Genomic DNA, 27,811 nt, shown 5'->3' with positions numbered 1-27,811 from the left:
GACATTGAATACCAACTAGAGCTATTCATATTCTCTTAACGGGATTTCCATTGAGTTATTGATAAAAGATAAAGTGATATAAAGAAAATGTGTATACACCAAGTGCAAAATATTTTATACCCTTTATGTGGCCATGAATATTAAATCATAGTTATGGGAGGAAATTGCCAAATACATATATTAGGCTGTTAAAAACTGTTTTTCTGAGCTCTGGAAACTAATGGATAGGCATAGCAGAAGAGAGCAGAAGCAAGCCAAGAAATCGAGGAAAAGATACTGCTATATAACAAGAAATAAAATAAAAGTACATAATGTAATTCCCTTAGAAAATGAAGTCGGGTGACTGAGAAGATGTGGAGAACCTTTATACCAATTTCCTTTTTCTAATCAGATTTGATTATAAAACATCGAGATAAAATCAATATATGTGTATTATATTCATTTCAATTTAATTTCAAGACCTAATTTTGCTGTCTTAAAGATCATGGATAACTCCATCTTATCTCAGTGTTCAATCTATAATTCATTAAAACAGTTTTCAAAAGAATTTTCAAAATACTTTATTATGATTACAACCATACTTAATCTTAAATTAGGACATACTATGTGATAAATACTATGGTGAAGTACTTCTCAATAATCCATATTCTTAAACACAACAAGTTCTAGGATCAAACTGCTTAAATTTATATATTTGCTCAATCATTTGCCACATAAATATTTTACAGATGAAGAAACTAAAACACTTTTTTTTTCTCCGAAACTGTTTCAGGGCTAACTAACTTACTCATGAGCTTGGTAAAAATAAAAATTATTAGATACCTTGTGGATCCGTTGCATATATTTCAAATTTAAGTTTTTGAAGCACTTTTTGAAAAGACTTCTTTATGTGACATTTGTTCATTAAAAACACAGTGATTCCTTTTTTGAAATACGATCCAATTATAAAATATCCTGTGTCTAGAAATGAATTTATTTTCCTAACAAAAATGTATTAAATTAATTAATTAAGTTCTCAGAACCATTATTTAAACCAAGTGTGTTGATCCTACAACCAGTGAAAATAATCCCTACAATGCTAAAAATGTGTGTGCTATTATCCATCTATTTCCTAGTTCATTAAAGCCAACTTATCATAATCTGGACTTTTTACCAAAGATTTTCAGGGATGTCAAAGGTTTTTACTCCTAAATTTAATATGCTGAAATATTACTTTATGTTCTATTTATTTTTATTCACTTAAAATGACATTTTTCTCTATGTTGCCATTGCAAAAATTAACTTATTTACATATATACATGATGTCATGATATAATCTAGGCACAATTTTGGATATTTCCTTTTCCCAATCTGTTTAACTTACACAGGTAATCAATTACATAATCACCAAGCAAAAGACCTTCATTGGTTTCTATTTTGTTATTTTTTCCTCTGGAAAAGAGTTTAAGATAGTTTTAACATGAAGAATAGCAACCATATTTTTTGCATACTGTTATTTCTTCAAAGACGCTTAATCTATATAAACAAATTTTAAAAACCCTGGTATCAGTTGGGTAAAATCTCTGAGATTTAAAATATTTACTAACCTACTAAATGTTAAGCAACACAGGATTTTGAGAAATTGGCCAATGGCAAGGATTGTAAGGGAACAAAAACTTGGAAACAATGCTGTTTGTCGACATCTTGAATAATTTGCTGTGCCTCTATTTTATGTCACAGTATTTCCACTTCCAGGCCTATACAAATAAATAAAATCAGTGTTATACACAGAATAGGTACAAACACACACACACACACACACACACACACACACACACAAGCGTTCAGATATAAAGATTTCAACTGTAGCATCATTTGTAATAAACAATATTGGAAACAATGTTGGTATATATTGCTAAGAAAATGTGTTGAGATCAATTTAGTATAATTATATATGAGATATATGATTATTTCATTTCTTTATGGAATGAGTGTAATGGGAAAATCCAGTGGAAAGCTTAAGTTAAAGCTAAGAAAGTTAAATCTTTAAGACTTTTCATATGTATGGGTCTTTCTCGGGGTCATATGAGTTTTGCAAAATTTGCTATGTAAGATGCTTAATTAAAAATAAGAAAAGCCACACCCGTTTTGACTCCCATTTGCCTTTAGTCATTTATCTCCCTGTCAGGTAGTGCGGGTCCAGCCTACAGCACTTTTAGTATTCAGCTAAGGGGAAGTTGAATAGAGACATATTTAATTTCAGTTCATTGAGGTTAATGTGTTTGATTTAAAGCCACTTCCATGTAAAATGAAGTTGTTTCTGGCAGTTCAGAGACTTTCTATTGCTCACTCCATAGATTCATCCAGTGTCGTAGCACAGAGGTGCAGAGGCAGAGAATGTTGTGAGACACATGCCATGCAGTACTTGGTACCAGAGGCTGCAGAGAAGGAAAGAAACAGCTGCCCTTAACCTAGCTCTCCTTTCCACTAATTCTTACTGTGGTGGTGATGTGGTGAGAACCAGATGTCCTACATGTAAGGGGATCTGCTGTAGGCAAAGAACTCTGGAAAAAAGAACCTGAGCATTTTTGTGGAAGAGTGACCCAGTTGCTCTGACCCCCTTCTGAGTGTGTCTCCATAGTCACAAAATGGAAAAAAATCTGAGTTCTTACTCTAACCATTTGGATAAAAATAAATCTCTCTAGGGGAAAGATAACACTAGAGTCTCCAGCTTTGTAACTTCTGGGATGCATCTACTGTGTCTCATCTTCTCTTGAAATGTAAATATATATCCCTAGTGAGGTAAATCCCTCAGGATGGCCCCTAACCATGTTCTTTCTGTGAATTAATTTCCAGAGCTAGTTCTTAGCGTACAGCAGAAGTCTGAGTACAATTTGTTGAGAAAGTTCTTACTATGCATAAATAACTTTATTTACAGCCTAACACTATCCATTAAAATCAACAAGAGAAAGACAAACTAATCCAAAATGACCCTGCAATCGGGGCTCTAAACAATGCAGGTTGACTGTAATTGTTAAAATGAATTTGGAAAGTATTTGACCTTATCTGTTAAAATTAAGTATATGCATACCCTGTGACCAATAATTCTGCTACTATCATCCAACAGGAACACATAAACATATTCAGCAAATGTACAAAATTGTTTATTAAAGAATTATTCACAACAGCTTAAATTGGAAGTTTTGCAGTTATCCATCAAGAGTGAAATAAACACATCATAGCATATATATACATACATGGAGTATTATCAAGCAAGAAGGATAAATGGTATACCCAAGAGAGCTTGGATGACTCTCCCAAATACATTTCTGAGTAAGAGAAGCCATCCAGAAAAGAATATATATTGTTTAATTCTATTATAAAAGTTCAAAAATAGGTTTAAAAAAGTCTATGTTATTAGCAATCAGAATAATAATTACTTGCAGATGGAGCAGATGGTAATTTAAGGGAATTTTATTGTGAAATATGTACAATCACTTTGTTAAAATTAATTAACTATATACTATTTGTGTATTTCAATAAAAATGTTTAATAAACTATCTCGTCATTGTTATTTACATTTCTTAAATAGCATTTAGGCATGGGTGAAAAGGTTTAACTTGACTGGCCTGAATTGCTCAAATACTGTACATTCCAAAGAGGGGTCCCTCTGCAGGACTAGACCTTAGTCTAGAAGTTCATCTCTGAGCCCTTGGAGTATTTTGCTTGATAAAAGTGTTCTTGTTTTCCTGAAGTCTTGGGCCATACTCTCCCAGTTCGACCAGAAAAGGTTATGTTATCAACGTGACTTATGTGAACATCTGTTTTTACTCTGGGTGTAGGAAGAAAGTTGTGCTTAAATGTCATGGAGCTGATGTCAATCATATGGGCATTACATGACTATGTGACTGATCCCAGTAAACACCTTCGACAACTAGGCTCCAGCGAGTGTTCCTGGTTGACAATGCTTTGCACTTTACATATTTTTGCTGGGATAATTAAACATGACCCCATGCAACTGCTCTGGGAGGGGACACCTGAGAGCTTGGACTTGGTTTCTCCTGGAGTTCACTTCATTTGTCTTTTCTCTTAGCTGACTTCTATCTGTACTGTTTTTACTGTAATATACTGTAACAATGAGTACTACAGCTTCTGATTCCCTTAGAGATTTCCAATAAATTACCAGGTCTCAAGTGGTCTTGGGAACCCCTGGCATATTACTGAACTTAAAGTTTTCAGAATATCTGTATTTGATATATTCCATGGCAAGCACTATATCCATCATACTTTTTCATTTATTGACATAACTCCAAATATTTCCACATATCTAAAATTCAGGAAAGTAACCCTATCCTTACCTCTGAGGATAAAGCTTGTTAAGTATAGGTAAACCATGATAATTTAAATTCACCTGTTTGTGACTGACTTTTTTTAATTACTGTTTTTAGTCAAGAAAATGTGAGGGTAGGTCTGCCAAGAGCTACTGAAAAGAGTTACATTTTCTAAAAAAAAAAATATCCTCGTCTTTTCTCTTTGAGAATAATTTGTGGTGTTTCTGAAATCATTGTCTGCCCATAAAGAGAGATTACTTAAACAAAAAGTCTGTATAAAATATTACTACAAAGAAAAATGAGAAAAAAATCATATACTTGATTAATTTATTGACCTATTAAATTAATAGTCTTGGAAGTAGATCCCTCTTTGGACTTCCAGTTAGACACAGGGCCTTACTCTATGGCCCAGGCTGGAGTGTAGTAGTGCCACCATAGCTCATTCATTGTGTAGCTCACCGCAACCTCAAACTCCTGGACTCAAGCAAACCTCCTGACTCAGCCTCCCAAGTGGCTGGAATACAGACAGGTACCACCATGACCACACCTGGCTATTTTTTTTTCAATTGTAGAGCTAAGGTCTCCCTATGTTGCCCAGGCTGGTTTTGAACTCCTGGCCTCCAGTGAGCCTCCCACCTCAGCCTCCCAAAATGCTGGGATTCCAGGCATAAGCCACGAGACCTGGCCTATTTGTAGTTTAAATTTTCTCATCGTCTAAATAAAAGATCTAAAACTAATTGTCTAAGTTGGCGGAGCAGTCAGAACACATTTATTGATTACATTTATTGTCTTATATGGATGTGGTTCATGGTGCCCAAAACAATTACAATAGTAACATCAAAGGTCACTGGTTACAGATTATCATATCAAATATAATTATAATTAAAAAGTTTGAAATATTGTGAGATTTGCCTAGATATGGCACAGAGATACAAATGAACACATGCTATTAAAAAGTGGTGCCAATAAAGTTGCTTGATGCAGGGTGGTCATAAACCTTCAATTTGTGAAAAACACATTATCTGTGAAGCCAAGTGAAGCAAAGCACAGTCAATTGAAGTATGTCTATATTCCACTGCCTTTGTAGAGTGTATATAGTTGTATTACATAACATACATAATATATATACAAATATATATAATATATATTTGGGTATATGTAATATATATTATATATATTTGTATATATATTATACATACATATTATATACATATATAGTATACATATATATTATACATATATATTACATATATATATATATATATTTGATATGGACTGTGTCTTGTTTCCCCAAAATTAATATATTGAAGCCTTAACTCTCAATGTGTTAGCATTTGGAGGTGGGACCTTTGGAAGTAATTAGGTTTAGATGAGCCCATAAGTATGGGGTCTTCATGGTGGAATTAGTGCTCTTACAGGAAGAGACCAGAGAGCTAACGCTTTCTATTCGCTATGTACGTACATAGGAAAAAGGCAGCCCTTTGAAAGCCCAGAAGATGACCCTCCTCAGACTTGCCAGGTTCAAGAACTATAAGAAATAAATGTCTATTGTTCAGACCAGCGCCTATCTTATTTTTATATAGCAGCCTGAGCTTACTAAAACAATTATTAAGAAAAAACAGCAAAGCAAACAAACAAAAGCAACTATGTTTAAAACTCCTGGAAAAATAATTTATCTTCTGTGCAGCTGTTTTTTAAGATCTTCCTTTAATGTATTTCCCCTCATTTTTCTTGCGTCTTATTTGGAGTCTGTAGTAGCATAGTTCTTAATTTGCTTATCAAGTAATTTACATCATATTAAACATGAATTTCAACCAGCAAAGAATATTATTAAAACTTCTGGACTAATGTTATTCACTTGTATTCTTTCCTACTACCCGGAAATGCTTTTGCTGGCAATGATTTCTCCTTTGATGTTGTGAAGTTTCGGGCCATTGTTAGAGAAACAGGTCCACTTGCCGATTAGCAGGCAGTAGGCTTTGTGACCTAAGTTCAGTAACAGAAAATCATTACTTTCTCTGGCAATTTGATACAACATGCTTCATATATTCCAAAATTCATCAATTTTCTGCTCTGTTGATGTCCTCCTTTATTATGTTAAAGAATTGCCATAGTATAGTTTATTCATAATGCTATTTTCAGTTGAATTACTAGAGCTCCACTTTAGCATTTTAAAATCATATTATCGCATGTTTATTTCCAAATTAACAGGGCAATAAAAATCCTCTCTTAAAAATCAGGGATATCAGTATTCATCTCTGTTTATGTAAAAATATTAAAAAATTAGAAGTGAAATATCACAGAAGATATTTTAAATATGAAGACAAATAATGAAATAAGGAGAATTTTAAAAGCCAAATATTTTGGATCAGAGTAAGAAGTTAGTGGTAAAAGATAAAGGTTATCCAACAACCTTTTGCAAATGAAGCCAAAAAAGTAGGTTTGCGCAACAGTGAATAACTAAAATTACAACTCTTTTATATTTCATTTAAAAACATGCCCTTTTTCAAAAAGTCAGATCGGTTTAATCACACCATAAAATTATTTACCCAAAGTTAAGGAAAAATAGCATGCTGTCATATAAGTAGAAAATTTAAATACACAATTGATATTTAACGTTCTCTAAGCAATGTAAAGATTGCTTTTAAGCCATCTAACAGAGTTGTATTTATTATTAGGGATCAAAAAGTGTGTAAATTAGCACAATATATTTTATATAAAATGAATCTGTTTTCTCTTATAATAGTATACAATTATAATTCTGAATTTTGAATTTATTCTTAAACAAATAAAAACAACTGCTATATCTGAATTCTTGTTTTATGTCACTCTATCTATCTATTTTTTTTACTATCTATATTTTTTTTACTATCTATATTTTTTTACTATCTATATTTTAGGCATTTTTACTATCTATATTTTAGGCATTTTATACGTTAAGTATGCGCAGTTGGTGCTTACTAAATATAGCCTAGCAATGCTCCTTGTTTCTTTTTTTTAACCTTTAATTTCAGGGGTACATGTGCAGGTTTGTTATATAAATACATTTGCATCGTGGGGGTTTGTTTTACAGATTAATTCATTACCCAGGCATTAAGCCTATGATTCATTAGTTATTTTTCCAGATCGTCTCCCTCCCCCGACCTTCTGCCCTCTTGTAGGCCCCGGTGTCTGTTGTTCCCTTCTTTGTGTGCATGTGTTCTCATCATTTAGCTTGCACTTACAAGTGAGAGAATGTGACATTTGTTTTTTCGTTCCTACATTCTTTTGCTAAGGATAATGGCCTTCAATTCCATCCATATTCCTTCAAAACACATGATCTCGTTCCTTTTTATGGCTACATCTTATTCCCTGGTGTATATGTTCAACATTTTGTTTATCTAGTCTTTACTATTGATGGCCATTTAGGTCTATTCCATGTCTTTGTTAATGTGAATAGTGCTGCAGTGAACATATGTGTGCGTGTGTCTTTATAATAGAACAATTTATATTCCTTTGGATATATACCCAGTAATGGGATTGCTGGGTCTAATGGTAGTTCTGTTTTTAGGTCTTTGAGGAATCACCACACTGTTTTCCACAATGGCTGAATTAATTTACATTCTCTTTAACAGTGTATAGTGTTCCTTTTTCTCTGCAACCTTACCAGCACCTGCTATTTTTTGACTTTTTAATAATAGCCATTCTGACTGGTGTGCTTACTGGTTCTTAATCTCACCCACATCTTAGAATAATGTGGAACATTCAAACTACCCACACCTCTTTCTAAAAACTGAAGTTTTGTTTTAATTGGACTTTAGTAGAGCCAAGAAATGAGTATTACTTAAAATCTTGCCATGTGATTCTACTAGGAAGCCAGGGTTCAGAGCCATGGATTACATTTTTAATATAAATACACATTATTAGTTGAAGCAGTTTTAAGTTAGGATAGCTGTAATGTTGATTGAAAGGGGAATACTTAAAACAGAACTCTGCCTTGGGTCGTCAAGACTTAAAAAATTCTTCTGTTTTTATTCTATTAAATATAATCATGCATTCATTTACTTTAGCATTTGTAATTCTAAAACACATTGCAAATTTTACAAAACTACCATTTTCTAAATGTCAACACTCTAAATACACCATTTATTTTTTAAAGTAGTATATTCACTTCAAATTCCATTGCTGTGTCAAGAGTTAGTTGAACTTAAAATATAATTAATAGTTACTCAGCAAAAATAGAAAGATGTTAGCTGACTGTGTCAAAAGAAATATTTTAACACTGATTTCATTTTTACTAAATGACTGAATTTTTCTTTATGTTTTATGCCTAAGCTTCTCTGCTTTCTTTCTATTTTTTGTGGTTTAAATAAAGAACCATGATTATCTGTATAAGTGATTGCTCAAAGTAATTAATCATTTTTCTTATGAAATTACCAGGGTAAATTAAGAATCTTATAATTACAGAGTTTTCTCTTGCCTAGAGGAAACATACTGAGAAACTGTGTTAGGAAATTATTATTTCAAAACCCAGTCTAAGTTCTTAGCCACTGGACATTTAAAAAATACATATTACATATACTTTTTCTAACATGATTGAGAATATAGTTTGTTTCAGATTTCCACATTTCTTAAATGAAAACAATAAAGAATTCAAAAGGCAAAAGGTACTGTAAAAAAAGTTATTTGATCACATGTAAATGAAAATTCTACCTTCTTATTGAATTTTACTAATTAGAGGGGTAATTATTCTCACATCAGATTATTTGCACAAGATACTATTTCTGATGTATTTTATTAAAGAATTCAAAAGGCAAAGGTATTGTAAAAAAAGTTATTTGATCACATGTAAATGAAAATTCTACCTTCTTATTGAATTTTACTAATTAGAGGGGTAATTATTCTTGCATCAGATTATTTGCACAAGATACTATTTCTGATCTATTTTATTAAAAGTCACCATTTATTATTGGTTTTCATCTCATGTTATATATGCAAATGAAACTCCTTTGAGTATGCAATGGTTATTTACTGCAGTGAATATTGTACAATCATATTTATCAAAATGTTCTTCTTCGAAATATTTTTCTAACGCTTATTAGCAAGCAGTTTTTATATTTGAGAAAGTGAAACGTGGACTTTAGAATCAGATTTAGGCCATATGGTAAGCCAACTGCCTGAAAAATCTTCATAACAAATGCTAATATTGATGAATTTTGGAGATGTCATTATATATGTATACCTAAAACTACAGGAAAACAAAGAAAATTACCAATGCCAGAAACACAGGCAACACTTAAAACCAGCAAGACCAGTTGCTCTGACTTTTCTGGATGGCAAGAGAGATGGACCCAGCAATTTATAAATTTGGATTTTCTTAAGGCTCATCAGCGAAGGGGTGATGCATAGCTGGACCTAGATTGAAAGAGTAAAGAAAAATACTTATTAACCAACCCAGTACAATTAAGAAGTTTGTCTGTAAATACTAGAACAATTGGTAGAAAAAACAAATACATATTCTCCCCTGAGAATCTGTAACATCAGGATTATCCATCATGTGTTGTTTGACTTCAAACTTATAAATTATACAGCCTTGAGCCATGAACCATCAAATTAACAAATTAACATATAGATTATTTTCTGGCCATTGATACACTGGAAGTTTGGTGGAAGAGATGCAAAATCATTCCAGAGCAAAAGCTGAAAATTTTTTTCTGCAAAGGGCAAGATAATAAACATCTTAGGCATTATTGACCATTTTAAAGAGCAGCTTATAGTCACCAAAAGGAATATCAACAAACTAGAAAGTGAAGATAAAGAATTATCCAGAATGCAGAATATGAACCAAAAGATAGAACATAAGATAAGCTGAAAGACATGGAGTATTGAATAAAACTATCCAAGGAATATCTAAAAGAAATTCTGAAAAGAGAATAGTAGGTATAAAAATAATGGGATTATAATAGTTTGCTTCTACTTCTGGGATGAATATAGTAGTTGTATAAGACACATACTCTTATTAAAATGACAAGAAAAAGCTGGATAAATTATAAAAGCTACATATTTTTTAAAGCATGAGGGAACTGTAGAAGCAATGATGAATAGATGAACTAAGAGTACAGACATACCTGAGTGTTCGAAATGGGCCAAAGAGCATGATGCATTCATAGCATCTACTAGTCAATTCTGGCACAAATTAGGAAGTAGAAGGCATGTTCAATGGAGGCAAAACAGTAATATATATATAAACATGTGGGTAAGTCTAAAGAAGCATTTGCTATATTGAATCAAACAAATACAATAAAGTAAAACAAATACTAGAGAACATTGTTAAGCTGAGTTAAGTTTGGCTCAAAGTGCCCATTGTACTTGCCTAATTAAGTTTGGCCCAAAGTGGCATCCATACATAGTGACTGTACTCTAACTTAATGTGTAAATAAGTTGTAAGCTAATGTAGATATATGGACTTGTAACCAAGCAACTGAGACTCAACCAATCATAGGAGCCAAACCCTTAGTCAATCCCAAGCTGAATGCTGCCAAATTATGCCCAAATAAGGCAAATATTGAACTGCACCAATCACGGAAACTCTGAATATAATTTTCTATGTTCTGGTTATAAATACATCTCACCACTCTGGATGTGGAGTCACTCTGAACAATCTTCGTTCTGAGATGGTGCCTAGTTCTCAAACCTTTTTCTTGGTCAAATAAACTTAGTGAAATTTAACATGTCTTAGTTGTATTTTTTTAAACAACATTCAAAGACCTACAAAATAGGACAGGGAACTTGTATTTAGACTATACTGTCTAAATGCCACTTATTTATGCTAGTTATTTGTGTGTTATAGAGAATATAGTGATATTGATATACTTTAAGTCATTTATGTACATCGGGAAGAGGAAAAAAAAAGTTACCCAATTCAATGGAAGCCAAATGAAGAAGCAGAACAGAGCTACCAGAAAAACATGATAAGAGTTAAAGAAGATGGGAGCTCAAAGAGGAAAACTATCACTGAATTTGGGGAACTTTTCCTTGCAAGCCAAGTTAACTTTTGTTCAGATAGAATTCTCAGATGAAAAAAGACAGAAATTATAGTCTATGGCTGACAAAATATAGAGAGTCTGCCCAGAGACTTTTGCTACTCTAAGCTAGAATCTTAAGGTTAATACACTCCAATGAAGGAGAAAACAAGAACAAACTCTTGAGCATACTTGAAGTCTGGGACCAAATATGAGTTGTTCAGATACTCATATTTTCACCCTGATTTAAGATGATCTGATATGGGTAATGCTTGCATAATCAAAACTTCTGGAGGAACTTATCTCCATAGTAGACAACAAGGTAAACTTAAACTATCCTGACACTAATTGGGTGTATAAACTTGGCCAAGTCATTTTTCCCTTTGAGTCTCAGTTTCGTCAACTGTAACGTGAATATGAAAGTAACTAACTTGTAGGTCTGTATTAAAAATAAAGTCAATTATTTTGGTAAATCATTTGTATGCAATATAGCGTACATGAGAGAGAGAGAGAGAGAGTTTGTGTGCATGTGTTTAGAGAGAGATGGAGAGAGAGACACACATACACAGAGAAGAATCAGTATATTGTTAAGGATAACAACATCCGGAAACAAATCGACAGACAAGAAAAACAATTTAAGTAATAGAATTATCAGACAGAAGTTAAAGAACAAAACATATGCTTAAAGATGCACACAGGAAAATACAAATATGATCATGGTAGATTTAGAAAGGAAATACCTGCTAGAAGTAACAGAGAACTACTGGAAAATTAATGAAGTGCAGTAGGAAGAAAGAAAATAAATTATTGAAGAAAAGTTTCAAGATACAAAGGATAGAGTTAAACATTAATATATGTCTAAACTTTACCAGCAAAAAAGAGACAAAGGCAATAACTAAGGAAATAATAGAGAATGTTTTTAGTACTGATTGAAGACAGATATAAGCAGATTTAAGCAGGTCAACAAATTCTGAGTGGAGTAAGAAAAGTACAATGAAGAAAACAAAAGACAAAGCCAAAATTCTGTAAAGCAGCCTGAAATTAAGGCTTATTACCATAAATAACAACATTTCAGTCTATAGAAACTTACATCCTAGGAGAGGGAATACTTTAAATAAAAAAGTAATGGATGAAAGGAGAAAAATTCCATCAAGTGGGATAACTGTTATCCATAAAGAAGTAGCAGGTGAGATGGGGAGTAAAAAAACAAACATATATAAATCCTCTTATTTTATATATTATAGCTCAATTTTATTCCCATCTTTGATAATCTAAAAATTATACACTGATCAATATATCTGTTCTAAATGTTAAGATTCCAACAGGTAGATCATGTCTCTCAAAATGTGTTGCGCATTGCCTCAACTGGAGGTTCATGATGCATATTAAAATAAGAAAGGCTTAGAGAATTCTTACAGCAAGGAAAACAATGTAAGTTTATTTAATTTAGTGTTTTAGCTATATATTTAATAACTATTTTAGGTAGGCAGTTGTTTAAAGACAATAGAAATTACTTGGAATTTAAAGCAAGCAAAAACGAATGTGTTGGGAAAGCACAACGCAGCTCTTAGAATTGAAAAAAAAGTAGGTGAACCAGGCTCAGGCAGGAATCAGAGAGCAAGTCAGAACCAATATCAGAAAAAGGAAGTTCTGCTTTTCATGTGGCTATTGTCCTGTCAGTCATGACCGCTGGCCACTGCCAGCAAAGCATGCACAGGCATTTTCTGGAATTCTGCTGGGCTCTGCTTTAGTTTGTCACTTCCCACTTTACCATTGGATTCCAAAAATCTATCCATCCGACAGGAATAATTTCAGACTCTCTGCCTACTTCTTACCTTGCAAGGTTAAAAATGCAAGGAATGAGTGGCTATTCTTGGGTCTCTGGTTTACATTTTAGCCTCCAGGTGGTGGGAAGAGAAAAATCTACTCACAAACAGCTTCAAAATGGAAACGTCCTATATTGGCATTCCTACATAAAAGAAAGTACTGGGGGGCTTGACAAATGGACATTTGCCTTCAAAGAACACATATTCTCCTTTAGACAAAGTTTGCACTTATATAGCACAATTAACCTACTTCTTATCAATCAATAAAATGAACAGACAATTACAGAACAGGATAAGGTGTTTGCAAACTATGTATTCCACAAGGTTTAATATCCAGAATATATAAGGAACTCAAAAAACTCAATAGCAAAAGAAAAAGTTGATTTAAAAATGGACAAAAGAAGACATACAAATGGCCAAAAAATATATAAAGAAATGCTCAACATCATTAAGCCTCAGAAAAATGCAAAACAAAACCGCAATGAGCTATTACCTTACCCCAGTTTAAATGATGGATATTATCAAGAAGACAAAATATAACAAATGGAAACGATAATGTGGAGAAAGAGGAATGTTATACACTGTTGGTGGGAATATAAAATAGTATAGCTGTTATGAAAAGCAGTATGGAGTTTCCACAAAAAATAAAAAAGAGAACTATTATATTACCCAGCAATCCCACTACTGCGTACGTAATCAAAAAAAATGAAATTAGTATGTCAAAGAGACATCTGCACCCAGGGATATTGAAGCATCATTCAAAATAGCCGTGATATGGAATCTGCCTAAATGCTCATCTAACAACAAATGGATAAAGAAAATGTGGTGTATAAATGTATATCTATCTATCTATCTATCATCTATTTATCATCTATCTATCCACCCCTCCAGAACAATATTCAGCCATAAAATGCTGTTATTTTTAGCAATGTGGATGAAGTTGGAGGACATTTTGTTAAGTGAAATAAGCCCGGCACAGAAAGACAAGCACTGCATGATCAAATTCATATCTGGAGTTTTAAGGATATGGAGAAAGATGTTAGGTTTTTTCCTTGTGTGGACAATATTTAAAATTATTATATTTGGAGAGATAACTAGAATACTCCTGCCAACTTAACTATGACCCATTAAATTGCTCTGAATTATAAATCAGATACTCTGAATTAGCACTTCACTACCATTTTTAAATCTACAGCATTTATATAAATTAATAACTGCTGTAGAGCATACTACTCATGGCTGAAAAAAGTGACCTGATGATTCGAGCTATCTAAGACTCACCTGATGTCTAACAGCACTAAGGATCAAGCTATCACCTCTCCCTTAACACATCTTTCACACCAGTGTGCTAGAGCAGATAGCTGAAAAGTTTTCCCTAAGCCAGAGATCATTCTGACAAGGCATATGGAACAATAGAGATGTCAACATGCTTTCAAGACAAGTAACAGTAATCCTGGCTCTTAACTTGCTTTAATAATATTGAATTCTTTTATCAAGTCCTGAGGAATGAGGGCTTCCAGGTGCCATATTTCCAGGTGCTTATCAGAATTTTTCTTTGCTGATAAGAACAATTGTTGCAGCATGCTTTGCTATTCATATAGAGAAAGACAAGAAATTTATATTCTAATAATAGAACACAAGTCCATCTCTTGCATCTGATTTAGCCAGATTAAGTCACCTTTCCACCAATATCAATCTGGAAGTGATATCATGAACTAAATGGTGTCAACCCGGGGTTTCTATTATATCTCAACAAAGGAAAAGAAGTTGCCATCATTGGCAAGGTACATACAGGATACATCTCTGTTTCGGGAGATGGGATGAGATTTCCCTGATTCTCCTACACTGCAGAGGGTAGAGGGAGGTATTTATATAATACACGGGATTTTAATTGAAGAAGCAAAGAGGAATGGATTAATGGGATTAATAGTGTTTATCCAATACAAGATGAAAAACAACATATTATTGTTTGTATTGTGATGGTTCTAGAATAAAACACATCATTTCTCTAATTTTGGTTAGATCTTTGCTGAAAGAAAAAGATAAATAAAATATCCTACAGTTTATCAATATCCATGTTCCTCTACACTAAATATTCATTTTTGATTAGTTATTTTTAACTATATTTGATTTCTTTATAAATTACCTTTTGAAACTTTAAACACATAAAGACATTGTTTCCTCTTAAAGGATTTTTCTTTTGTTTTCTTTTGTTTTTTTTAATCTAAAACTTTCTTTCAAAAACAATGACTTTCATAAATTTGCAACTTGTTAAATATAGTATTTTTATTAACATTCTAGTTTGTAACACAAGGTAAAACCTAAACACTTACCATTTATAAATAATGGGTAATACTGTTTCAACTTAACCTTGAGAATGTAGAAAAAAAATTGAGTCCAGTCTGATAGCAGCCAAAAGATCTCAGAAACAGTAATCTTAGTGCTAGCCTGGCAGACACAATCTGCACAGAACTTAATCAAAATAAGATTAAAAGTCCATAGCAATTTCCTTGAGTGGCCAGTCAGATATCCCCCATTACAGTCACCAACCAGCCTGCCCCTGGGGCCTGTTTCAGAAATAAATTGTTTGTAGATGAGCTGATGCAGAAGAAGGAAAAAAAAATGTTTTCTTGAGACTGTACCTAAATCTTATCAAGTAATACAGGGAAGCTTCAAAGTCTTTTTATTCTGAAATGTTATTTTATTCTGCTTTATATCATCTTAAATTTATTAGTATTATATTAAATATTAGTTTATGTAAGCTTATTATTTGACTCTGTATAGGATATAATAGATGGCATTGAATATTTAATAAGATAGCAACAGCAATAACACCTGGGAAATTGTTCAGGGAAGGATTCTATTCAGTTATTAAAAGATTTGCATACTTATTTCACTAATATTACTCAGCAATCACAAACATTGGGTAATGCTAGACAAATCTGCAAGAGGTACCATTATTCCAGCACCTTAAAAACATTTTTCAATCTGAAAGATACTTCTAGATGTTTTTTTCCATAACAGAGCAGACGATTTCTAAGTGTTTATATCACTGAAACTTCACAGTATTAGTGGAATATGTTATCCTTTATACCAAAAGTAATCAGATTATTTTATAGAGCAATTATCAATTAAAAATAGATTACTAAGAACATACTGTATAAAATGCCTTATGGGCTATTAATTCTGCATGCATTGCCACATTTGATTGTCTCAAAAAACCTCCTGAAATATGTATTCTTAACACACTTTTATTGAGATTATGAGTAATAAAAGTTAAAAGATTTTCCCAAAGATGTACAAGTAAAACAGGTCCTCAAATAAAGTTGTTTTGTTCAATGTTGTTTCGCTATAATGTAGATGAGAATAAATATTGATTCCTGGACAGGGCTACCATCTGTGTAGGGTCTGCATGTTCTCCCCATGCCTGCATGGGTTTTCTCCAGGAACTCCTGCTTCCTCTCACATCCCCAAGATGTGCATGTCTGGTTAATTGGCATTTCCCCACTGTGTGTCCCCATGTGAGTGAATGTGGTTGTGCCCTGCCATGGAATAGCATCCTGTGCAGGGTTTATTCCTGCATTGCATGCTGAGTAAGAATAGGCTCTTGCCACCCGAGACTCTGAACTGGAATAATTGGGTAAATAATCACTTGTTTTTATTAATCTTTTTAAAAATGTATGTATACCTCACACTTATTTCAGTGTTGAATGTTATAAGTGTTTTAGTCTTCATTTAGAAGTACAGTGATAATATTCTGACCAGAAATATGCAGTAGGAACTTATATATTGTTGTATCAATTGGCCTATGGTAAAATTTGTTTCATTGTTCACCATTTTGCTGATAGTTGCAGTTTCCAATAATCTACTGATATTAAATGTGGACTTACTATGTAAACAATAGCAAGGATCCTAAATCCTAGGTTACATCTAAGTTTAAATGGCTTGACACCATGTCAGAATTGCCTTATGACCATGCTCTTATAAGTGTTTCATTTTTTAAAACAGTGCAAACTGAATTTTGCATGAGAATTATCATTAAAAAATTTTTTGTTACAGATAGGATCTTGCTATGTTGCCCAGGTTGACCTTGAAGTTCTGAGTTCAAATGATCCCTTTGCCTCAGCATCCAGTGTACCTGGGACTACAACTGTGTGCCACTATACCCAGGGCTGCAGGAAAAGTTGTTACGTAAAGCAGTGATTTATGAAAATAAGACTTTATTTGGGCAACATAGAAAATGTAAACATGCCGCAATAAACATACGTGTGCATGTGTCTTTATAGCAGCATGATTTATAGTCATTTGGGTATATACCCAGTAATGGGATGGCTGGGTCAAATGGTATTTCTAGTTCTAGATCCCTGAGGAATCGCCACACTGACTTCCACAATGGTTGAACTAGTTTACAGTCCCACCAACAGTGTAAAAGTGTTCCTATTTCTCCACATCCTCTCCAGCACCTGTTGTTTCCTGACTTTTTAATGATTGCCATTCTAACTGGTGTGAGATGATATCTCATAGTGGTTTTGATTTGCATTTCTCTGATGGCCAGTGATGATGAGCATTTTTTCATGTGTTTTTTGGCTGCATAAATGTCTTCTTTTGAGAAGTGCCTGTTCATGTCCTTCGCCCACTTTTTGATGGGGTTGTTTGTTTTTTTCTTGTAAATTTGTTTGAGTTCACTGTAGATTCTGGATATTAGCCCTTTGTCAGATGAGTAGGTTGCGAAAATTTTCTCCCATGTTGTAGGTTGCCTATTCACTCTGATGGTAGTTTCTTTTGCTGTGCAGAAGCTCTTTAGTTTAATTAGATCCCATTTGTCAATTTTGGCTTTTGTTGCCATTGCTTTTGGTGTTTTGGACATGAAGTCCTTGCCCACGCCTATGTCCTGAATGGTAATGCCTAGGTTTTCTTCTAGGGTTTTTATGGTTTTAGGTCTAACGTTTAAATCTTTAATCCATCTTGAATTGATTTTTGTATAAGGTGTAAGGAAGGGATCCAGTTTCAGCTTTCTACATATGGCTAGCCAGTTTTTGCAGCACCATTTATTAAATAGGGAATCCTTTCCCCATTGCTTGTTTTTCTCAGGTTTGTCAAAGATCAGATAGTTGTAGGTAAGCGGCGTTATTTCTGAGGGCTCTGTTCCGTTCCATTGATCTATATTTCTGTTTTGGTACCAGTACCATGCTGTTTTGGTTAATGTAGCCTTGTAGTATAGTTTGAAGTCAGGTAGTGTGATGCCTCCAGCTTTGTTCTTTTGGCTTAGGATTGACTTGGCGATGCGGGCTCTCTTTTGGTTCCATATGAACTTTAAAGTAGTTTTTTCCAATTCTGTGAAGAAAGTCATTGGTAGCTTGATGGGGATGGCATTGAATCTGTAAATTACCTTGGGCAGTATGGCCATTTTCACGATATTGATTCTTCCTACCCATGAGCAAGGAATGTTCTTCCATTTGTTTGTATCCTCTTTTATTTCCTTGAGCAGTGGTTTGTAGTTCTCCTTGAAGAGGTGCTTCACATCCCAAATGTCCAACAATGATAGACTGGATTAAGAAAATGTGGCACATATACACCATGGAATACTATGCAGCCATAAAAAATGATGAGTTCATATCCTTTGTAGGGACATGGATGAAATTGGAAACCATCATTCTCAGTAAACTATCGCAAGAACAAAAAACCAAACACCGCATATTCTCACTCATAGGTGGGAATTGAACAATGAGATCACATGGTCACAGGAAGGGGAATACCATACTCTGGGGACTGTGGTGGGGAGGGGGGAGGGGGGAGGGATAGCATTGGGAGATATACCTAATGCTAGATGACAAGTTAGTGGGTGCAGCGCACCAGCATGGCACATGTATACATATGTAACTAACCTGCACAATGTGCACATGTACCCTAAAACTTAAAGTATAATAAAAAATAAATAAATAAATAGATAAATAAAAAGAAAAAAAAAGAAGAAAAAAAAAGAAAATGTAAACAAAAAGAGTTGCTCAACATAAAACTTACTCAAGTCACAATTTACCTCTGACATGACATATTTCCATCCACTTCAGAAAAAAAAATGTGTATACATTTTTATTTCTTTTTTTCTTTTCTTTCCGTTTTTTTTTTTTTTTTTTTTTTTTTAGACGGGCTGGAGTGCAGTCACAGCTCACTGCACCTTTGAGCTCCTGGGCTAAAGTAATCTTCCTTTCTCAGCCTCCTGAGTAGTTAGAACTAAGACATGCACCACCATGTCTGGCTAATTTTTAACATTTTTTTTGTGGAGATGGAGTCTCGCTATGTTGCCCAGGCTGGTCTTGAACTTCTGGCCACATGCTATCCTCTCACCTCGACCCCCCAAAGCACTTGGATTATTGGCTCAAGTACTTAGAGGTATTAACCAGGATCACAGAGAGCTTGATTTTGTAAGTTTGAGTTAGCATGTAATAACTGCAGTTGATTTTGATGCATGTATTTAATGAGAATCATTGCTTTAGACTATATGATATTTGAAACAAAAGAGCAATAGGACCGCATGGCACAATATAAAGTCTGTTATGACATAGTGACTTTAATATATTCTAATTAAAATTATAATAGTAAAAGCTAAAAATGACAAGACAATTGTTAGAAATCATATCACGACAGCATAATCATGTATCCAGAAGTGATTGATACAATAACATGAACTGATATTTTGCTACAATATTAATCAGTTAATACAGGTTTTGAGGTTTCAGTTAACTGGTTAATCATAAAATATTATATAAAATATTATCAAATTGTTGTGTAAGTCATCTCACTGTATTCTAAAATTTATGTTATTTTATATTTCTAATCTGTGTTTTGCAGAGATCATGAAAATTTTAACGGGTAACTGAAGAAGAATTGTCCCAAGGACTTGAATAAATGTTAATGTTCATAACAGTATGTTCTAAAAAGAAATTTAAGTAAAAAAGGAAAAAACATATTTCGTTTTAAAAATATCTACGCATGCACATCATTCATCTAAAAAACCCATTTAACATAATCATCTAGTTATGTAAAGATATACCCAATAGCTACTTAAAATAGAAATATTCTATTTCATTATTAGAAATTATTATTTTAAAAGGTTGTTAAAACATCAAAAATATGCTTATTTCTAGTAACCAGAGAACACAGCAGGGTTATGAAACTTTGGATTCCTGTTTGGTTTGGCAGGTAACTAGATTAACAAATATATGAGGTTTTGAGTTTCAAAACACAATAGCATATTTAAAAAATACTTGGTGGGGGTCTGGCAATTGAGAGACCTTAGTAGCATAATCATTGGTCTTCACAATCACTGCCAGGTACTCTTTCAAACTAGCTTGAATAACTGCAAAACACATCATCAACCCAGCTTTTTTTTGCTGGACCTGGGCATATATAAACTGATTAGATTTAAAAATAAAAAAATTAGAGTTTTTTCTCTTGTGTTTGAAGAGGTGAACCCTTGGACTCAAAATCTCTCAAAAGTCCTGTCTTTCACTTCAGAATCTGGGCTAATTTGCACGGGAATATACTTCTGTGTTTTAATAAACACATGTAATTTTTCTGTTTTCATCTTGCAAGTAATGACAGCTTTGTTCTCAAACCAATTTTGTTTTTTATAGATTTTACCCTGATATATAATGAAGAGACAATTACATGATCTGTGTAGAAATTCTTCCTCTAAACTAAATTATACTACCTTAGAAATCTGACATGAAAGTACCAAAACTATGTAAATTGACCTCACCAAGAAAATTATTACATAAAACAGTGATTCATGGAAATAAGACTTGATTTGGGCAACATAGAAAGTATTAAAACTAAAAAGGAGTTGCTTGAGATAAAATTTACCCAAGTGACAGTTTTACCTGTGACAAACATATTTCCATCCACTGCAGAAACAAATGTGTTTAGTTTATTAAAGTATATGTTTAACAGCAAAAAATAAATAGAATAAATTTATTATCCCTATCCAGTGATAAACACAATTTTAAAATAAAAATAAAAACATCCTGCTTATATTTGCTATACTATTTCATGCATTAGGCTAAGATATATGGTTATTTCCATGCTTTCAGGATGTGTTTAACAAATCTCTTATACATTTTCCTATTGTTGTCATTTTAATATCTTGAATATAATATTAAATAAACATTTCTACAAATAATTTGAACCTCAAAGTTTCATAAACATCTATCCTTCAATATTTAGGCCTAAAAAGTAATCTCCATTATCTATCAAATTCTAAATTTGAACTTATTATGGTTTACTCCTACTTTTTAATTATTACTTTGGTTAAAGATACTTCATGATATTATTAAGTTCCTTACTAATAATGTATATGGTTGTATTACATTCATTTATCCATCAAGACTAACTTTGAGCTACTATGAAATATAATTCAAATCATTCATATAATATCTAATGAATGATTATTATAATACAAAGCACTATACTAGGTTTCATAAGTGATACAAAAACAAGGGCAACCGCCTCAGTAACCAACACATTTGCAGTCTAATAGAGGAAAACAAGCCCTGTTATAAGAATAATTATAGTAAAAGGCTATATAAAATACAATCCATTTTGACACACACCTTCAACTCTATTTGCTAATTCTCATTTTCACTTTTCAGTTTATTTTTAGATTAAATAGTTATTTTCACAAATCAGTCTGAGGACAGAGTTTTTTGTTTTGTTTTGTTTTTGTGAGTCATCAGCACTATGCAATTGCATATACCTGTTGTGTTTGGTCTACAGAGGCTAAACATCATGTAATAGTTTTTAGGCATTTTGTTCATAGGTTACTGGGTGCTTTAAGGCAAAACTGAATGAGTTTCCAATAGTCAGTACAAAACTACAAGAAATACAGACACAAAGTGCCTGGGGTTATCCTCAAATGAAGTTAGATTTGAATTGCATTCAATAACCTTTTTTACAATGTGTAGATGCTCAAAGCAAATACAATAGTTTCTCTTTGCCTCTGTGACTTGAGTTCATAGTGTTGTGTTTAAATATAACTTTTGTAGTGTCTACTTCACTGAAGAAACTTTTAAAAAATGTGACTTATAATGGTTTTCTGTAACAACCTATGGTGCTTGGTTTGTAAAGTAAAACAGGAACTCAATTTAGTACCTACTGAATAATAACATTTTTAAACTGAGATTCCACTCATAAAGCACCTAAATGTTTAAAGTTAAAGCATATTATATTGACATTAAATTTAAAAAGAATAAACAAGTTAGAGAAGAAATAAAGAAAAAAAAACTTCAGAGAATAAACTGCTTCCAAGTATACAAGTACTAAAGAGGCTACACACTGGTATGCTCATTATAAATAAAAACATTCATTCATGTCATTTTATCACATTACTACATGTTTAAAATAATCTCTTATCATTATAGTAGGCCATCATTTCCCAAATAGCATCAAGAATCCTTATTTTGAAATAGTAATCAGATCATGTAGTTCTCCTGATCAGATCTCTTCACACTCTAGAATAAGATGCATATCTACATTTTAGCTTTTGGACTTTTTTCTGATCTAGCTCTAGATTATTGTTTGATCTCATTTTTACTATTCTTCTCATTGCTCATTCAATTCAATTTCAAGCATAATTTTTTTTGCTCTTTTTGGAATACGCTAGCTTTTTGATTTCATTAGAGCCTGTACACTTCCCTCTTCCTGAAATATTCTTCCCCAAATTTATGTATAGCTTATTTTCTCTCTTTGTTCAGGGCTCAATGTAATTGTAGATTGTTCTCTACCTTGAATATGTCTTACCCCTCATTTGACTGGTTTTTCTTCATACCAATTATTTGTATTCTAAAATATTTTATATTTTTCTTTTGACTTGTTCATTGAGTTCCTTCCTCTAAAATGTAGCTTCATGAGGGCAGATATTTTGTTAAAATTGTATGCTACTGTATCACTAGAACTGAGAACAATGCCTGAACAGAGTAGCTACTCATGACTCATTGGCTAAAACAAGTTAATGAATGAGAAGAGGAGGTAGAAAGCCAGGAAGGAAAGGAGGATATTATATTAAGTTGAATGAGGGATTAAATGAATATAAATCAGCTGAAAGTAGCATAGGTTATGCAATATGCTTAATAAAGTATGTTTGTCTATTTTCATTATGTAATCCAAAACCTGGCCAACCACAAAACTTGCTTTTTACTCACTTTCTCTTTCTTCCCTGTTTAGTGCAGCATAAAATTAGTTATTGATTTTATCTCTTAACGCTCCACCTCTATTAGTGAAAGGATCTTCTCTTATCATATTTCCAGTCCAAAGTTCAGTGGAAAATTTTTACACTCTTACAGTCTATTTGAAATCCTTATATCATAAACATACCAGAACTTATCACAGCACTATTCACAGTAGCAAAGATACTGAATCAACCTAAGTGTCCACCAATAGATGATTTGATAAAGAAAATGTGAGATGGTACCATCTCACTCCAGTTAGAATGGAGATCACTAAAAAGTCAGAAAACAACAGATACTGGAGAGAATGTGGAGCAATAGGCATGCTTTTACACTGTTGGTGGGAGTGTAAATTAGTTTAACCATTGTGGAAGACAGTGTGGTGATTCTTCAGGGATCTAGAACTAGAAATACATTTTGACCCAGCAATCCCATTACTGGGTATATACCCAAAGGATTATAAATCATCCTACTCTGAAGACACATGCACACATATGTTTATTGCAGCACTGTTCACAATAGCAAAGACTTGGAACCAACCCAAATGCCCACCAATGATAGACTGGATAAAGAAAATGTGGCACATATACATCATGGAATACTATGCAGCCACAAAAAATGATGAGTTCATGTCCTTTGCAGGGACATGAATGAAATTGGCAAACATCATTCTCAGCAAGCTAACACAAGAACAGAAAACCAAACACTGCATGCTCTCACTCATAAGTGGGAGTTGAACAATGAGAATACATGGACACAAGGAGGGGAACATCACACTCCACAGCCTATCAGAGGGTGAGGGGCTAGGGGAGGGATAGCATTTAGAGAAAGACCTAATGTAGATGACAGGTTGATGAGTGCAGCTAACCACTATGGCACGTGTATACCTACATAACAAACCTGCAAGTTCTGCACATGTACCCCAGAACTTAAAGTATAATGAAAAAGATTTCCACCTAAAGATACGAAAATATGATGATATACACAATGGAATACAATTAAGCCTTTAAAAATAATATACTCATGAAACATGTATTTTGGAGCAGTTTGGATGGAACTGGAGGACATTATCTTAGATGAAAGTCAGACACAGAAAGACAGATACTGCGTGTTCTCATTTATAAATGGGAGGTAATCAATGAGTTCACATGGACATAGAGTGTGCAATGATAGAGACTTGGACATGAAGACTTGGAAGAGTTGGGGGAGAGTGAGAGGGGAGTAAATGATAAGAAATTACTTAATGAGTACAAGGTATGCTTTTCAGGTGATGAATATGCTGAACATCCTGACTTCACTATGCAACCTATGGATGTAACAAAATTACAGTTGCACTCCATAAATTTATAGAAATAAAATAAAATAAATTACGTTTTAATAGAGACACTATCAGAGAAATACACCAAAATGACTGGACTGAATTGGAAATGGAAAAGGTAGAAATCTCATTTTCTCTTCAGAGACTATTGCAAATTTGTATGTATGTAATACACTAATCACATCAGATGCCAGTTTTAAGTACATATTTTCTTCCACTGTGTAGGTTTGTTTCAATACGGAAAAATTTCTGAACATACGCAATCAATACAAAGCCATTCTCAGTAATTTATTTTCATTCCATGCCATGTTACTTAGGTTTACATTTACTACCTTAGAAAACATTATGTACAAAAACTTTTCTTTCTTATAGTGAATTAAATCTCCAACTGCTTTTGTTTCTATTTTAAGAAAGTAAATATTATGACATAAATGTTTGCAATGTTTTTGCTTAAATAAAATATTTCTAGATTTCTCTTAATTCATAGTTACGTTGATTTCTTTATTGATGTTCAAACACAGACTTTTAAAAATTCATATTTTTTTCAAAATGTGTGACTATTTACTTTCTAGTTCAATTTAAAAAGCATTTACCATAAAAATGGCAGTATCTTTTTGTACAGATGCCACTTCTGAATCAAAGCCTTTCAGCAACTGGCAACAGGAAGCTCTAATGCACTTTATCCCTAATAGTTATAAAATACGCAATCATCTGAAATCACATACTGATTTCCACTTCTTTTCTAACTACGGTTATACGTAAATATTTCACTTTCAAAAATACATCTTTGCCTTTTTATTTAGTTTTTTTTCCTTGGCTTAGAAATAGTTTTTATGAAATATTCAAATATAAAAATAGTCTCTAAAAGCAAAGTATGGTTGTCAGCCAAAACACTTTCCCCTAAGCATTTCATTAGTTATATAAGTGATAAATGTTTTTCTGAATGGGAATTTACCTAAAGTGTTTCAAAATTAGGTGACCATTTGTGCTTTCCAAACCATACAGAACTTTACATTTATTCCTGGGTAAATCACCCATTTCCTTGTTCATCAAGATCAGGTGAAATGATATCCATATGAGATAATTAATTCCTCTGCTATCTATTTTATTATACTTAGTTATCCATCGAAAATAAATATCTACTATAACAAGTAAAATATATAATAGTGTAGAAGACAACAAGAGTATGTGTTTGCAGTATGTGTAATAGAGTTAAATATATCTAAATATAGTATGTCTGTATTAAGGCAATGAACATCAATTTTAGCTAATCACCCTCATTAAAGCAAAGGGTCCTACCATATGAGACATAGTTATCATTGACAGTCTGATAAATCTTGTAGCTGAGGTAACGGACAGGGAAGAGTTTGTGATAGTGAAATTTGTAGAACTAAGATCAAATTACCAAATACGTAGGCATTATTAAACAAATTCTCACCAATTACTTCAAAAATATTGTAACTTCTATTTAATATTTCTTGTTTTTAATCTTAAAAATTCTAAATTGAGTAGAATTTGAAATAGCAGTAAATTTCAGGTTAATGGAAACAAAATCACACTTGTTATTACTGTTCAATTTTTTTATTAAGTCTGAAGAAATATTTAATTGAATATGACATCTAAGAATGATGGACAAAAGCTTTTTAAATTTTCTTTCCACTCCTTTTTCTGAAAGCTTTGATACAAAAATCATTTGACACAAATGATATTTTTTTTTGTGACAGGATCTTACTATGTTGCCCAGGCTGAAGTGCCGTGTGCTCATGCAATCCTCCCATCTCAGCCTCCTGTGTAGCTGGGACTACAGGCACATGCCGCCATGCCCAGCTAATTTTTGTATCTTTAGTAGAAACAAGGTTTTGCCACATTGCCCAGGCTGGTCTCCAACTCGTGGGCTGAAGCGATCTGCCCACCTTGGCCTCCCAGTGTTCTGGGATTACAGGAGTGAGCCACTGTACCCGGCTGATGCAAATGATTTCTGTTATTAATATCTTGCAGTTATTCTTCCATCAGATAACCATCAATGTCAAAATAAAGATTATTAGTTACTGAAGGACTGAAAAATCAAAAATCAACTTCATGAGATGCTTTACAAACAAGTGTTCTCTTTTAATATTTGACTCAGTAAAAGTTTTTAAGAAAAGTAAGTTTGTGTTTTTATTTGTGTATACTCTCTAGTGCTTAAATGTATCAGGATAGAACTTTTCTAAACTAGGTCAGTCTTTTTTCCATATCTATGGTTGAATACTTCAGTTAAATAAAGCAATGGTAGATAGCAAACTATGTTATAATTGGCATTTTGGGCACTCGTTGCAATTAATTGCCAAAAAAAGCATATCTCACCGCAATTGATCTCTCATTTTTCCACTCTCATTTATTTCCCTTCACTTTCTTCTTGGCTTCTGCAAAAGCATTTGTTTTTCCTTTTTCTTTCTTCTTTAAAAAAATATATTTGAAGAGATTTATTCTAAGCCAAATATGAGTCACCATGGCCAGTGACACAGCACTCAGGAGGTCCTGAGAACATGTGCCCAAGGTGGTTGGGATGCAGCTTGCTTTTATACATTTTAGAGAGGCATGAGACATCAATTAACTACACTTGAGAAATACATCAGTTTGATCCAGAAAGGTGGGACAACTCAAAGCAGAGGGAGTGGGGGTGGGAGGGGTTGGGGGTGGCAGGGGCTTGGGGGATGGGAGGGTATTGGGGTTTGGGGGTTGGTTCCAGGCTATAGGTGAATTTAAACTTTTTCTGGTTGATAATTGGTTGAGTTTGTTTCAAGACCTGGGATTGATAGAAAGGGAATGTTCATGTTAAGATAAAAGATTGTGGAGACCAAGGTTCTTTTGAAGTCTTACAGTGGCTGCCCTTAGAGACCATAAATGACAAGTGTTTCCTATTCAGATCTTTAAAAGGTACTAGACTTTTAGTTAATCTCTTTAGAACTGGGAGGGCCATTTTTTCAAATTATAATTTATCTCCTTCATGTCTGTAACAAAGATAGGAATCGCTATAAAGTGTCTTCCCAGTTTCTGCCTAACCACATCCCTGGATTTCCTGGCCCCTGGCTTGGCATATGTTTGGGGTTAGCCTTCTCCCACTGCTAATTTGTATGCCATAAGATGGTTGTTTTGT

The 27,811-nt window shown here is 33.2% G+C and overlaps 2 long non-coding RNA genes across 3 annotated transcripts in view; one reads left to right on the top strand and one right to left on the bottom strand.

The window, feature by feature from the left end:
• LOC134808708 (uncharacterized) overlaps nt 1-27,811 on the top strand; it is a 50,778-nt gene that overhangs the window by 5,476 nt on the left and 17,491 nt on the right. The gene's annotated exons all lie outside the window — the stretch shown is intronic.
• The window catches only part of LOC134808707 (uncharacterized), a 47,925-nt gene continuing 26,112 nt past the window's right edge, over nt 5,999-27,811 (bottom strand). The window contains exons 3-4 of the long non-coding RNA XR_010152139.1: nt 9,562-9,704; nt 5,999-6,296 (exon numbers count right to left, since the gene is read on the bottom strand). This is a non-coding gene — a long non-coding RNA (uncharacterized LOC134808707). The remainder of the gene's footprint in view (nt 6,297-9,561; nt 9,705-27,811) is intronic.

Source organism: Pan troglodytes, chromosome 17 (genome assembly GCF_028858775.2).
Source record: "Pan troglodytes isolate AG18354 chromosome 17, NHGRI_mPanTro3-v2.0_pri, whole genome shotgun sequence".
Classification (NCBI taxonomy): Eukaryota; Metazoa; Chordata; class Mammalia; order Primates; family Hominidae; genus Pan; species Pan troglodytes.
Note: the sequence above shows the minus strand (reverse complement) of the source record. Positions and strands in the feature narration are given on the sequence as shown.